Raw genomic sequence first — 15,031 nt, 5'->3', positions numbered from 1 at the left:
CCCCTTTCACCCTATCCATCCATCTCATCCTAGGACACCCCCTCATATTCACTCCTTCCACCTCTGCCTTCCACACCTCTTTTACTAGTCTTTCTTCACTCATTTTTTTCATATGTCCAAACCATCCTAATACTCTTTCATCAACCATATCTCCCAGTTCCCTTTCCACCCTTGTTCTCCTCCTCATCTCCTCATTTCTCACTCTATCTAGCCTAGTAACCCCTATCATACTTCTCAGACATTTCATCTCAAACACATTCAAACTCCTTCTCTCTTCTTCTCTCATGTTCCATGTTTCTGCTCTGTACAATGCTGTTGGCACAATCACTCTTTCATATAACCAACTCTTAGCATCCATTCCCAGATGTCTAGTTCTCATTACACTTTTCGCAATCTACATTCTACCTCCACCCCCATTCCTCCCTTTTCTGCCACATTTGCACCCAAGTATCTAAAACTATTCACTTCCTCCAGTTTTTCACCCTTAATGCTCACTTCCAGCCTGGTGTCACTCTCTCCCCTTGTACATCTCATCACCTTACTTTTGCCCACATTTATCTTCAACTTCCTTCTTTCACACACCTTCTCAAACTCTGTCACTAATTTCCTCAATCCCTCCTCTGATCCTGCTATAAGCACAGTGTCATCAGCAAACAACAACTGGCTCACCTCCTACTTTTCTCCATTTTCCTTAATCATCTCTAACCCCTGACACACTACCCTTGCATGCACCTCTTGCACCACCCCATCCATGTATAAGTTGAACAGCCAGTGTGACATAACACATCCCTGACAAAGTCCCACCTTTACCTCAAACCATTCACTCTCTCCATTTCTAATCCTAACACAAGCTCTACTACTCTTGTAAAAACTCTTGACTGCTCTTAACAGCTTTCCTCCTATCCCATATATCTGCAATACCTCCCACAGTGCCTTTCTGTCTACCCTGTCGTAAGCCTTTTCCAGATCCATAAAAGCCCAAAAAACATCCTTACCTTTTCCTATAGCTTTCTCACATATCTGTCTTACCACAAAAATCTGATCTACACAACCCCTACCTGTCCTAAACCCACACTGTTCCTCACCAATTACTCCCTCTGTTCCTCTCCTAATCCTCTCAATTAAGATCCTCCCATAAGCCTTCCCAACTACACTCAACAAGCTGATCCTTCTGAAACTACTATACTCACACTTGTCCCCCTTTCCCTTGTAAAGAGGAACTATACAGGCACTCCTCCAGTCCTCTGGCACTCTTCCCTCTCTTAAACAAACATTAAATAACCTCACCAGCCAGTCCACCATAACTGTACCTCCTTTCTTCAGAAATTCTGCAAGGCATCCATCCATACCAGGTGCCTTACCTGCTCTCATCATCTTAACAGCTGCTTTCACTTCATCTTTCCCTATTTCTCTTCCATTTTCCTCACTCATCACTCTCATTTTCTTAGCGCTTCTCACTGCAACTACCTTTCCCTCCCTATCCTCCGTCACATTTAGCAACTCCCTAAAATACTCTGCCCACCTTCCTCTCACTGCCTTCTCTTCCATTATCATCCCTCCGTCTGCATCTTTTACCTTATCTTCTCTACTTGATTCACCCCCTCTTTCTTAATTTCCTTCCAAAACATCTTTTTATTGCTTTCAAAATTTTCTGTCATACTCTTACCTCATTTCACATCTGCTCTCCTCTTTGCTTCCTTTATCTTATGCTCAACTTCCCTTCTCTTTACTTTGTACCTCTCATATGATTCCCTTGTCCTAATTTGTAGCCAATCTATGAATGTGTGCTTCTTCTCTTCTACACCTTTCTTTGCTTCCTCATCCCACCACTCACTACCCTTCCTTCTATTTCCTCCCGCCATCCTTGTTCCACACATCATTTTTGCACACCTTATGGCTCCCTCCTTGAACCATCCCCATTCTTCCAGTCCTAGCTCTACTCTATCCTTTACTCCCTCTCACTCCTCTTTCAGCTTCTTCTTATACTTCTCCTTTTTTTCTCATTTAAGCAGTTCACTCTAAGTACCTCCCTACCTTCTGCCCTTTTCCTTTTTCTCCACCTATTCTCCACTCTCAATTTATCTTCCACCAGAAAATGATCTGATATTCCCCCACTCTCTCCCCTTAGAACATGTACATACTTAACTCTTCCTACCATACTCCTGGTCACCACTATATAGTCCATTAACGCTCTATCTGCCACCCTTCCATCCACCACCCTCTCCCATATGTACTTATGCTTGACTTTCTTCCTAAACACTGTATTTGCTATCATCAACTCAAGACTCATCTCCACCATCATTTCTCCACTACAATTTTTACCTGGAACTCCATACTTCCCAATCACTCCATCTATTGGTTCATTTCCTACCCTAGCATTAAGGTCTCCCAATACAACTACACTGACATTTCTCCCTAATCCCTCTATGCACTCATATCTACCCAAAAAAGCCTCCCTTTCCTCTACGCTCCTCACTATCAGGTCCATACGCATTTACAAAAACCCACATCTCCCTTCCCAGCTTCGCCTTCATCCACATCAACCTTGATGAAACCTCCACTACATGCTTACCTATCTTTTCACTTACTAATATAGCTACCCCTTCTCTCCCTCGCCCTCACTTCACTCCTGAGAACCTCCCTACTACACTCCCAAACTCACACTCGCCCTTCCCTCTCAACTTAGCTTCACTCAAAGCCAACACATACATCTTTCTTCTCAAAAACATACTGCCTATCTCTTCTCATCTGTACCACATCCATGCACATTAAAAGACCCATACCTTAGGGTACTGGTTGAAAAACTCCTAGACCCTCTTATGCCTTTACTTTTTTTAGGAATGTCCCCTGTGGGGCTACAGGGAGAAGGATGCCTAGTCCTAATCCCCATCCCGTTTTTCTTGCCTCTTATGATTCAAGTAGGAATACTTGGTGGCAGCATTCTTTTCCCCCCACCACAGGGTAGGCAAAACAAGGAAATGAATATTCAGAGAAATGGTACAGGATAGCAACAAGGGGTTGGGGGACAGCATAACAAAGGGACAGTGGCAGTATAATAAAAGTGTCATCATTTCTCTGTGAGCAGAGTCCTTCTCTATCACAGACAAAATGATGTGTGGCTCTGATCCATAGGGGCACCCCATATAGACCCTATAGTATCAACTGCATGCTACTTTGTCACAACATGCAGCAACATGCAACCAATACCCCAGACAGGGTAAATAATAAATAAAATACATTAATGCATAGGTATAGTTAAATAATAAACAGGTAAATAGTAAATAATGATAAATTGACATATAACTAATAATAAATGAGAATAAATCAAATAGTAAACAGACAAATGATAACAAAACAATATAAAATAAATGGTAGTCATTACAGCATCTTGCTTAGGTGCTTATCTAAATGATTCTTAAAGCTTTGAACTGAACTACATTGCACTGCCTCTGCAGGAAGTTTATTCCATTCATTAACTACACTGTTGTCAAAGTTGTTTCTATCTACTTCCAAATTAAATCTATTGTCAGACAGTTAGAGACCATTGTTTATTGTCTGATTCTCATTCAGAGTGACAATTTTGTCATTTTTTATGTCAATTCCCTTTAGAATCTTAAAGACCTGCATCAAGTCACCTCTGAGTCTATGCTTTTTTAAGGAAAACAGATTCATATGTTTAAGTCAATTTTTGTATGATTTATTTTTTATATTTGGAATCAGTTTTGTGGCTCACCATTGTACTTTTTCCAATCTGTCAATGTCTTTAATGAGATTTGGTGACCATACGGAAACAGCATATTCCAAATGTATACGAACTAACAGTTGGGCAACTTCAGTCAGTAGAAGAAATTTAACTACTTACTCAGCCAAGTCTTGAACACAAAGAGCCAAGATGAAATGGAAACAATAGGTAGTGGATGGGAGTGGATGCATGCCTCAACTGACTACCTTCCTTATAAGAGGGAAGAGGCCCTTGCCATATTGATTGAAGTCATAAACACTTATCCTTCCTACTCAACTCCTCACAACATTCTTCTCATCTTACTAGTCAGTTTTACTGCACTTGCTGTATTATTATTATTATTATTATTATTATTATTATAATTTTTTTTTTTTTGAGAATCATCACCAGCACTCCTGTTTTCTCTTCACTCTTTCATTCAAGATATGTACTACCTTTCCAAACTATAACCACCTCATATGTGGACGATGCAAAATTGTTGAAAAAAGTGAACACTGTAGAAGATTGTGAGTCGCTGCAGAGTGATCTCAATAAAGTATGGGAGTGGAGTAGGAAGTGGAAGATGGAATTCAATATTAAGAATTGTAGTATAATGGAATTTGGAAGAAGCAAAAAAAAATAATGGAATCATATAAATTGGGAGAGGAAGAAATTAAAAAAGTAGAAAATAAGAAGGATCTGAGAGTCATTATTATGAATAATATGTCCCCTGAGAAACATTAAAAAAAAAAAAAAAAAAAAAAAAAATTGAGAAACTTATAATTCAGTAAGAACAATCAAAGTGGCATTTACATACCTGGATGAAGAAATGGTGAAGAAAATACTAGTCACTTTGATAAGATCAAAATTAGAGTATGCAGCAACAATGTGGTCACCAAGTACACACACACACACACACACACACACACACACACACACTTTCGTCGGATGGACGGCGAAGATTGGAGTTCTGAAGAAAAAGTGAAATTTTCGCGGATCTCAACGCAAAGGAAGTACCTTACTGTATTTACAGGGAAGGGGAAAGCTCGTGGTGTAGTGGGAAAGTGAGGAAAGAGGAGAAGGGGAGGGATTACTGAGGGAAATGGAAGGAAATGAGGAAGGGGGGGACTTGGTCCAGGAGGCCAGGCATCTTGTAAACAAGAGAAGGACCCATGATTTTGGTGAAGGGCTTAACAAAAATGTAAAGATTAGAAATATAGATAAGAGCAGCACAATAGAAGGTGAGGATAATAATTTCCAGGGATTTAATGAGGGGTGGGGGGGGGGGCGGATACCAACCTCCCCCCGATTAGCAAGACTAGAGGAAAAACTTGAACAAATGACCGAACATTGGGAGAATAGGTTCGGTAACATAGCAAAGATAGCGCAGAGTTGAAAAATTGGAAGAACTAGAGAAGGTGAACAAAAACTTAACTAATGAAATAGAAGAATTAAAAAGACAGTTAAAAGAAGTAAAAGAGGAGAATAAAGAATTAAAGAGGAATAATAAAGACAACAAAGAGGCCATAGAAACAGAGAGACAAAACAAGGGGTGGAGTTATGTACCTGACTAAGAAGGATATAAACGTGAGGTGTGTCACATATGGAAAGAATACAGTAGAGATGATTATGATCGAAGTGGAAGACAGAGATAAGAAGAGCAGAAAGTTTGTGATAAATTATGTGCCTCCAAAAACAGCCTCGTGGGAAGAGAGTGGACATTAAAGTATGTTAGAAGACACAAGGATAACATTAAATAAGATAATGGAAGATGGAGGAAGAACAGTTATGATGGGCGACTTTAATTGCAAAGAAGTCTGCCGGGAAGAGATGACAGTAAAGGGTGGAGACGGCTCATGGGGAAATGTTCTACTCGAGAAGATTATTGACCATACAATGACACAGTGGATACAGAACACTAGGTATAGAAATGAAGAAGAACCATCGAGACTAGACCTAATAATCACATCTGAACCTGAAATAGTGGACAAGATTGAATATAAAACACCAATAAGTAAAAGTGACCACATATTGATTCAACTGGAACTAGATGAGGAAAAATATATGAAAAGAAATGAACAATATAGAAAAGGAAGAATGATGCATGAAAAAACAAACTTTGATGAAATAAGAGAATTCTTTCAAAAAGAAAAATGGGAAGGAATATACAAAGAAGAAACAACAGTGGAAGAGAAATGGAATATTTTGACAAAAATATATATAAAAAAAAAGAGAGTGGAAAAGTATGTCCCAAGACAAAAACAAGAAAAAAAAAATGTAAAGTGCTGGTACAACAAAAGTTGTAGAGTGCTAAAAGACAAAAGAGATAAAGCTTGGACCAAATTGAAGAAAGACAAAAGACCTGAAAAATGGAAAATATATACTTATAGAAATGAATATGTACAAGCGTGCAGAGAGGAAAAGAGAAAATATGAAAAAGATGTCATAGAAAAATGTAAAGATCAACCAAAATTATTTTACAGATTTGTAAACAACAAACTGAAAAACAAACAAGACTTGGAGAAATTAAGACAAGGAGGAGTTGAATGCACAGAGGAAATAAAAATGGCGGAAATTATGAACAAGCATTTTAAATCAGTGTTTACAAGGGAGAACATACAACCGGAAGAGATCGAATGGAAAGAGAAAGTCCCCCCTATGAAAGAAATAGAAGTAACAAAGAATGAAATAATGAAACACTTGAGTAATCTTGATGTCAGAAAATCACATGGACCAGATGAAATAGCAAACTGGCTTTTGAAAGAATGCAGGAAGGAAGTGGCAGACAAAATACATAGCATAATAAATAGTTCCTTGAAAGAAGGAAAAGTTCCAGAAAATTGAAAAAAAAGCAAATATAGTACCTATATATAAAGGGGGAAATAAAGAAGATGCAAAACTGTTAAAAAAAGTGAACACGGAAGAAGATTGTGAGTCACTACAGAGTGATCTAAATGAAGTATGGGAATGGAGTAGGAAGTGGGAGATGGAGTTCAACACTAAAAAGTGTAGTATAATGGAATTTGGTAAAAGCAAAAACAGAATAACAGGATCATATAAATTAGGAGAAGAAGGAATAAAAAAAGTAAAAAATGAGAAGGACCTGGGAGTCATTGTTATGAATAATATGTCACCTGAGAAACATATAAATAAGATTTTTGGAGAAACTTATAATTTAATAAGAACAATCAAAGTGGCATTCACATACCTGGATGAAGAAATGGTGAAGAAAATCCTAATCACTCTGATAAGACCAAGATTGGAATATGCTGCAACGATGTGGTCACCAAGTACAAAAAAATGTATAATTTTTTTTAAAGAATACAAAGAGCAATTACAAAATTGGCACCAACACTCTCAAAACTATCATATGAAGAGAGACTAGCAAAACTTGAGCTATAGACACTAGAGCAAAGAAGAGAGAGAGGAGATTTGATAGCTATTTACAGAATCATGAAAGGCATAGAAATTATTGATAGAGAGAATCTGATAAAATGGGATGATAGAAATACAAGAGGACACGGAAAGAAAATCAAGAAAGACAGCTAAAGAAGAGATGTGAAAAAACAGCTTTCCTCACAGAATAATAGACAGTTGGAACAAGTTAGATGAGAAAGTAGTGTGTGCAAAAACAATACATGAATTTAAAAATAGTTTAGATAAAATGAGATATGAAGACGGGACCCTACGAGCATAGCTCCCCTTCCCGTAAAATACAACTAGGTAAACACACACACACACACACACACACACACACACACACACACACACACACACACACACACACACACACACACACACACACACACACACACATTGTGTACCATTGGACTGGAAAAAAGCAAACATTGTACCAATTTATAAGGGAGGTGATAAGGAAGATCCATCTAACCACAGACCGGTCTCACTAACAAGCACAATAGCAAAAATTTGTGAAAGAGTGATAAAAAGCAGATGGGTTAAGTACCTGGAAGAAAAATCTATACTGAACCCAAATCAATTTGGATTTAGACAAGGGAGATCCTGTACAACAAATCTGATTTGCTTTTACTCAAGATTAGTAGACATAATAGAAGAAAGAGATGGATGGGCAGACTGTGCTTTTCTGGACCTGCAAAAAGCATTCGATAAGGTACCTCATAGGAAACTAATAAATAAGATAGAGTCAAAAGGTGGCATAAGAGGAAAATTATTGGAATGGATGAAAGACTTTCTTATTGGGAGGAAAATGAGAGTTGTAATTAGAGAAAAATTCTCCAACTGGGAAGAAGTAAAAAGCGGGGTCCCGCAAGGATCAGTACTGGCACCGATCATGTTCGCTGTATACGTTAATGACATGAATGAAGGCGTGGAGTGCTATATAATTTTTTTTTGCAGATGATGCAAAATTACTTAAGAAGGTAAAAACGGAAGAGGACTGCAACTCATTGCAACAAGATCTGGACACAATATGGAATTGGACTAAAAAATGGGAAGTAAAATTCAATATTAAGAAATGCAGCATAATGGAATTTGGAAAGAGTAAAAATAGAATATCAAAAGATTACAGAATTGGGGAAGAAAAAATAAATAAAACAAACTATGAAAAAGATCTTGGAGTGATGATTGGAAAGGACATGAAACCAGATAAGCATATAAACAAGATGTTCGGAGAAACCTACAACTTATTGAGAGCGATCAAAGTGGCATTTTCCTATATGGACGAAGAAATGATAAGGAAAATACTTACTACACTAATAAGACCAAAACTCGAGTACGCAGCATCACTTTGGACACCCAGTACAAAAAAGAATATTAAGAAACTAGAAAGATTACAAAGAGCGACAACAAAACTAGCACCGACACTCGCCGAACTAACATATGAGCAAAGACTATCCAAATTGAACCTACCAACTCTGGAACAAAGAAGAGAAAGAGGAGATTTGCTAACTATCTACAGAATAATGAAAGGAATGGAAGTTTTAGACAGGAACGACCTGTTAATGTGGGACAACGGTAAAACAAGAGGACACGGAAAAAAATTGAAAAAGGATAGTTATAGAAAAAACTTGAAAAGGAACAGTTTCCCACACAGAGCGATAAATACATGGAACAAATTAGACAACAAAACAGTATGTGCTAACACTATACAAGATTTTAAGATAAAACTTGATGCGGAGAGATACAAAGACGGGTCACCACGAGCATAGCTCCCCTCCCGTATATTACAACTAGGTAAATACAACTAGGTAAATACACACACACACAGGAATTGAAAGCTATATGAGCTTCTTTGCAGATGATGCAAAACTACTGAAAAGAGTGAAAACTGAAGAAGATTGTGAATCACTACAGAGAGATCTAAATAAAGTACAGGAATGGAGTAGGAAGTGGGAGATGGAGTTCAATACAAAAAAGTGTAGTATAATGGAATTTGGAAAAAGCAAAAACAGAATAACAGGAGCATATAAATTGGGAGAAGAAGGAATAAAAAAAGTAGAAAATGAGAAGGACCTGGGAGTCATTGTTATGAATAATATGTCACCTGAGAAACATATAAATAAGATTTTTGGAGAAACTTATAATCTAATAAGAACAATCAAAGTTGCATTTACATACCTGGATGAAGAAATGGTGAAGAAAATCCTAATCACTCTGATAAGACCAAGATTGGAATATGCAAGAAACGATATGGTCACCAAGTACAAAAAAAATGTATAAAAAAAATTGAAAGAATACAAAGAGCAATTACAAAATTGGCACCAACACTCTCAAAACTATCATATGAAGAGAGACTAGAAAAACTTGAACTACAGACACTAGAGCAAAGAAGAGAAAGAGGAGATTTGATAGCTATTTACAGAATCATGAAAGGCATAGAAATTACTGATAGAGAGAATCTGATAAAATGGGATGACAGAAATACAAGAGGACACGGAAAGAAAATAAAAAAAGACAGCTATAGAAGAGATTTGAAAAAGAACAGCTTTCCTCACAGAGTAATAGACAGTTGGAACAAGTTAGATGAGAAAGTGGTGTGTGCAAAAACAATACATGAATTTAAAAATAGTTTAGATAAAATGAGATATGAAGACGGGACCCTACGAGCATAGCTCCCCTTCCCGTAAAATACAACTAGGTAAATACAACTAGGTAAATACACACACACACACACACACACACACACACACACACACACACACAAATCATCAAGAATAGATGGGTAAAACACCTGGAAGATAACATATTAAACCCAAGACAATTCGGGTTCAGACAAGGTAGATCATGCACCACAAACTTGATATGCTTCTACTCAAGACTAATAGACATAGTGCAAGAAAGAAACGGATGGGCTGATTGTGCATTCCTAGACTTGCAAAAAGCATTTGACAAAGTACCACACAGAAAACTACTAAAAAAACTGGAACACATAGGAGGAATACAAGGGAACCAACTAAAATGGATGGAGGACTTCCTGACTGGAAGAAAGATGAGAGTAGTACTCAGAGAAAAATATTCAGATTGGAAAGAGGTGATCAGTGGAGTACCGCAAGGATCTGTACTGGCTCCAATAATGTTTGCTATCTATATGAATGATATGGACGAGGGCGTGAACTGTTACACGAGCTTCTTTGCTGATGACGCCAAACTGTTAAGGAAAGTAGAAACTGATAAGGACTGTGAAGCACTGCAAGAAGATCTGAATAGGGTATGGAACTGGAGTCAGAAATGGGAAGTGGATTTTAATACTAAGAAGTGTAGCATAATGGAGTTTGGAAAAAGCAAAAACAGAATATCAAGAAAATATACAATTGGAACCAAGGAAGTAAAGAAAGTAGGATCCGAAAAAGACTTGGGAGTTATTATCACAAACGACTTGTCCTATGATACACAGATTAACAAAATTGTCGGGGAGACTTACAACTTGCTAAGATCAATAAAAGTGGCTTTTGCTTACCTGGATGAAGACATGATAAAAAAAATATTGGTTACATTGATAAGGCCTAGACTAGAGTATGCGGCGACATTGTGGTCCCCCAGTACCAAAAAGAACATAAAGAAAATAGAAAGAATCCAAAGAGCAGCTACAAAAATGGCACCTGCACTTGCAAACCTATCATACGAGGAGAGATTGGCTAAACTGGAGCTACCGACACTGGAGCAAAGAAGAGAGAGAGGAGACCTACTGACCATCTACAGAATCATGAAAGGCACTGAGATACTTGATAGAGAAGAATGACTAAACTGGGACAAGAGAAACACAAGAGGACATGGAAGGAAATTAAGAAAACATAGCTATAGAAGAGAACTGAAGAAAAACAGTTTTCCACATAGAGTTTTAGACACTTGGAACAAACTGGATAATGAAATAGTAAGTGCAAAAACCATTCACGAGTTTAAAAGCAAACTAGACACTGAGAGATACAATGGCGGGACAACACGAGCATAGCTCCCCTTCCCGCAAAATACAACTAGGTAAATACACACACACACACACATTGAGGATCTAATAAAATGGGATGATAGAAATACAAGAGGACACGGAAAGAAGATCAAGAAAGATATAGAAGAGATCTAAAAAAGAAAAGCTTTCCCCACAGAATAATAGACATTTGGAACAAGTTAGATGAGAAAGTGGTGTGTGCAAAAACAGTAAATACATGAATTTAAAAACAGTTTAGATAAAATGAGATATGAAGACGAGACACTACGAGCATAACTCCCCTTCCTGTAAAATACAACTAGGTACAACTAGGTAAATGCACACACACATACACAACTAGTTTAGATAAAATTATATGAAGACGGGACACCACGAGCATAGCTCCCCTTCCCGTAAAATACAACTAGGTAAAATACACACACACACACACACACACACACACACAGAAAATTATATATATATATATATATATATATATATATATATATATATATATATATATACACACATATAAAACAACATTTGAAAGAATACAAAGAGCAATTACGAAATTGGCACCAACACTCTCAGAACTATCATATGAGGAGAGATTAGCAAAACTTGAGCTACAGTCATTAGAGCAAAGAGAGGAGACTTCATGCATAGAGGAATTAGCAGATGAAATATACAATATAATCAAATTCTCAGTTAAAGAAGGAAAAGTGCCACAGGACTGGAAGAATGTAAACATGTAAACATTGTACCGATTTATAAGGAAAGAAACTAGGAAGACCCATCAAACTACAGACCGGTCTTCCTGACAAGCATAGTAGCAAACATTTGCGAAGAGGTCTTCAAAAATAGATGGGTTAAACATTTGGAAGAAAAAACTATACTGAATCCAAATCAATTTGGATTCAGACAAGGAAGATCATGTACAACAAACTTAATCTGCTACTCAAGATTAATAGACATAATATAAGAGAGATGGTTGGGCAGACTGTGCCTTTCTGGACCTACAAAAGGCATTTGATAAGGTACCATTACAATAAACTAACAAGGAAGATAGAATCAATAGGTGGCATCAGAGGAAAATTACTGGAATGGATGAAAGACTTCCTGACTGGGAGGAAAATGAGAGTAGTAATTAGAGATAAATTCTCAAATTGGGAAGAAATGAAAAGTGGTGTCCCGCAGGGATCAGTACTGGTCCCGATCATGTTTGCCATATACATAAATGATATGGATGAAAGAGTGGAGTGTTATATGAATTTCTTTGCAGACGATGCAAAAATACTAAAGTAAAAACTGAAGAGGATTGCAACTCATTACAACAAGACTTGGACAAGATCTGGAAATGGACTTAAAAGTGGGAAGTGAAATTTAATATCAAGAAATGTAGTATAATGGAATTTGGAAAAAGTAAAAACAGAATATCGAGAGATTATAAAATTGGTGAAGAAGAGGTTAAAAAAGTAAACTCTGAAAAAACACCTTGGAGTCATGATCAGCAAAGACTTGACACCGGATAAGCATATTAATAAAATAGTTGGAGAAACCTACAATTTATTGAGGTCAATAAAAATGGCATTTGCCTATTTGGACGAGGAAATGACAAAAAAAAAAAAAAAAAAAAAATTAACTACACTAATAAGACCAAAACTCAAGTACGCAGCAACACTATGGAGACCCAGTACCAAAAAGAATAAAATAAAAAAGTCAGAAAGAATACAAAGAGCAACAACAAAACTGGCACCAACTCTTTCCAAAATGACATATGAACAAAGACTGTCCAAATTAGAATTACCAACTCTGGAACAAAGAAAGGAAAGAGGAGACCTACTATCTATAGAATTATGAAGGGAATGGAAATCTTAGATAAGAATGATTTATTAAAATGGGACAATGGAAAAACAAGAGGACATGAAAAAAAAAACTTCCCACACAGAGTGATAGATACTTGGAACAAATTAGACAAAGAAACCGTGTGTGCAAACAATATTCAAGATTTTAAGAAAAAAACTTGATGCTGAGAGATACAAAGACGGGTCACCACGAGCATAGCTCCCTTCCCGTATAATCCAACTAGGCAAATACACACATGAACCACAGGCTAGAACAGACATCTTGAAACGAGCTTTGAAGTGCAGTGCTTTTTTGATTTGATAAGTTCGAAGGAAACACTTGGTTTTGTATTTGTATTTTGGGATAGGGAGCTGTGTTTATCGAGTGACTGAAATGATAAAATAGAGTAATTTCACATTAGTGGTTAATACACAAAATGGAGAATGACGAAGGAGAAAGACAAAAATATACAAAGGAACTTAAAGGAAGAACAGCAGGCCTACTTGCCCTAACAAGGCTGTTTGTGTTTACTAAACTAAGCTACAGTTAAGAAAACAGGGCAGATGAACTAACACTACTGCTACCACTATCCTATCCATTTATTTTTAAATGCCGGGTTGTCAGGTCTTTTATTGCAAGGGAATATTCTATTTGCGGATTAGAGTCCAAGTATTTATCTAAGCAATTTTTAAATGTTGTTATTGTGTTACTTTCAACGACAGTGGAAGGTAACGAATTCCACACATTAACAACCCAGTTAAAGAAGTGCTTACTTTCATTCGAAGAAAATCTTTTACTAATTACTTTAAAATCGTGACATCTTCTTGTATTTGATTGGTCTAATAAGAAGTAATCTTCTACATTGATGTCAAAGCCTTTGAACATTCTAAAAACCTCAATTAAATCTCTTTGCATTCTTCTTTTTGAAAGTGAGAATAATTTTAGACTTTTAAGTCTTTCTTCATACGGGAGATTTATCAGATTTGGTATCATTCTAATCATTCTCTGTTACACTATTTCTAGTTTACTAATATCTTTCTGGTAGTATGGGGACCAAAATTGTACACAGTTTCGAGATGGGGATGGACCAAGGATTCATAAAGGTTTAGCAATATTTTTTCTGGGGTATTGGCTGCATGTTATTGTGGTAAAGTAGCATGTAGTTGATACTTTAGGGTCTATATGGGGCGCCCCTATGGACCAGAGCCACACATCATTTTGTCTGTGATAGAGAAGGACTCTTTTCACAGAGAAATGATGACACTTTTATTATACTGCGACTGTCCCTCCCTTATGCTGTCCCCCAACCTCTTATTGCTATCCTGTACCATTTCTCTGAATATTCATTTCCTTGTTTCGCCTACCCTGTGATGGGGGATAGAATAATGCCACCAAGTATTCCCACTTAAATCCTAAGAGGCGAGAAAAACGGGACGGGGATTAGGACTAGGCATCCTTTTCCCTGTAGCCCCATAGGGGACATTCCTAAAAAAAGTAAAGGCATAAGAGGGTCTAGGAGTTTTCCAACCAGTGCCCTAAGGTTTGGGTCTTATAATGTGCATGGATGTAGTACAGTAAAAGGGATGAGATAGGCAGTATGTTTGTGAGAAGAAAGATGTGTGTGTTGGCTTTGAGTGAAACTAAGTTGAGAGTGAGGGGTGAGTGTGAGTTTGGGAGTGTAGTTGGGAGGTTCTCAGGAGTGAATAGAGGGCGAGGGAGAGAAGGGGTGGCTATACTAGTAAGTGAAGAGATAGGTAAACGTGGAGTGGAAGGAGGTTTCTTCCAGGTTAATGTGGATGAAAGTGAAACTGGAAAAGGAGATGTGGGTTTTTGTAAGTGTAAATGGGCCTGGTAGTGAGAAGAGTGTAGAAGAAAGGGAGGCTTTTTGGATAGATTTAAATGAGTGCATAGAGGGATTAGGGAGAAATGTTAAAGTAGTGATTTTGGGAGACCTTAATGCTAGGGTACAAAATAAACCAATAGACGAAGTGGTTGGGAAATGTGGAGTTCCAGGGAAGAATCGTAGTGGAGATTTGATGGTGGAGATGTGTTTAGAGAGTTGG

Source organism: Oratosquilla oratoria, chromosome 5 (genome assembly GCF_046742065.1).
Source record: "Oratosquilla oratoria isolate Oo_2021 chromosome 5, ASM4674206v1, whole genome shotgun sequence".
NCBI classification, from domain to species: Eukaryota; Metazoa; Arthropoda; class Malacostraca; order Stomatopoda; family Squillidae; genus Oratosquilla; species Oratosquilla oratoria.
Note: the sequence above shows the minus strand (reverse complement) of the source record.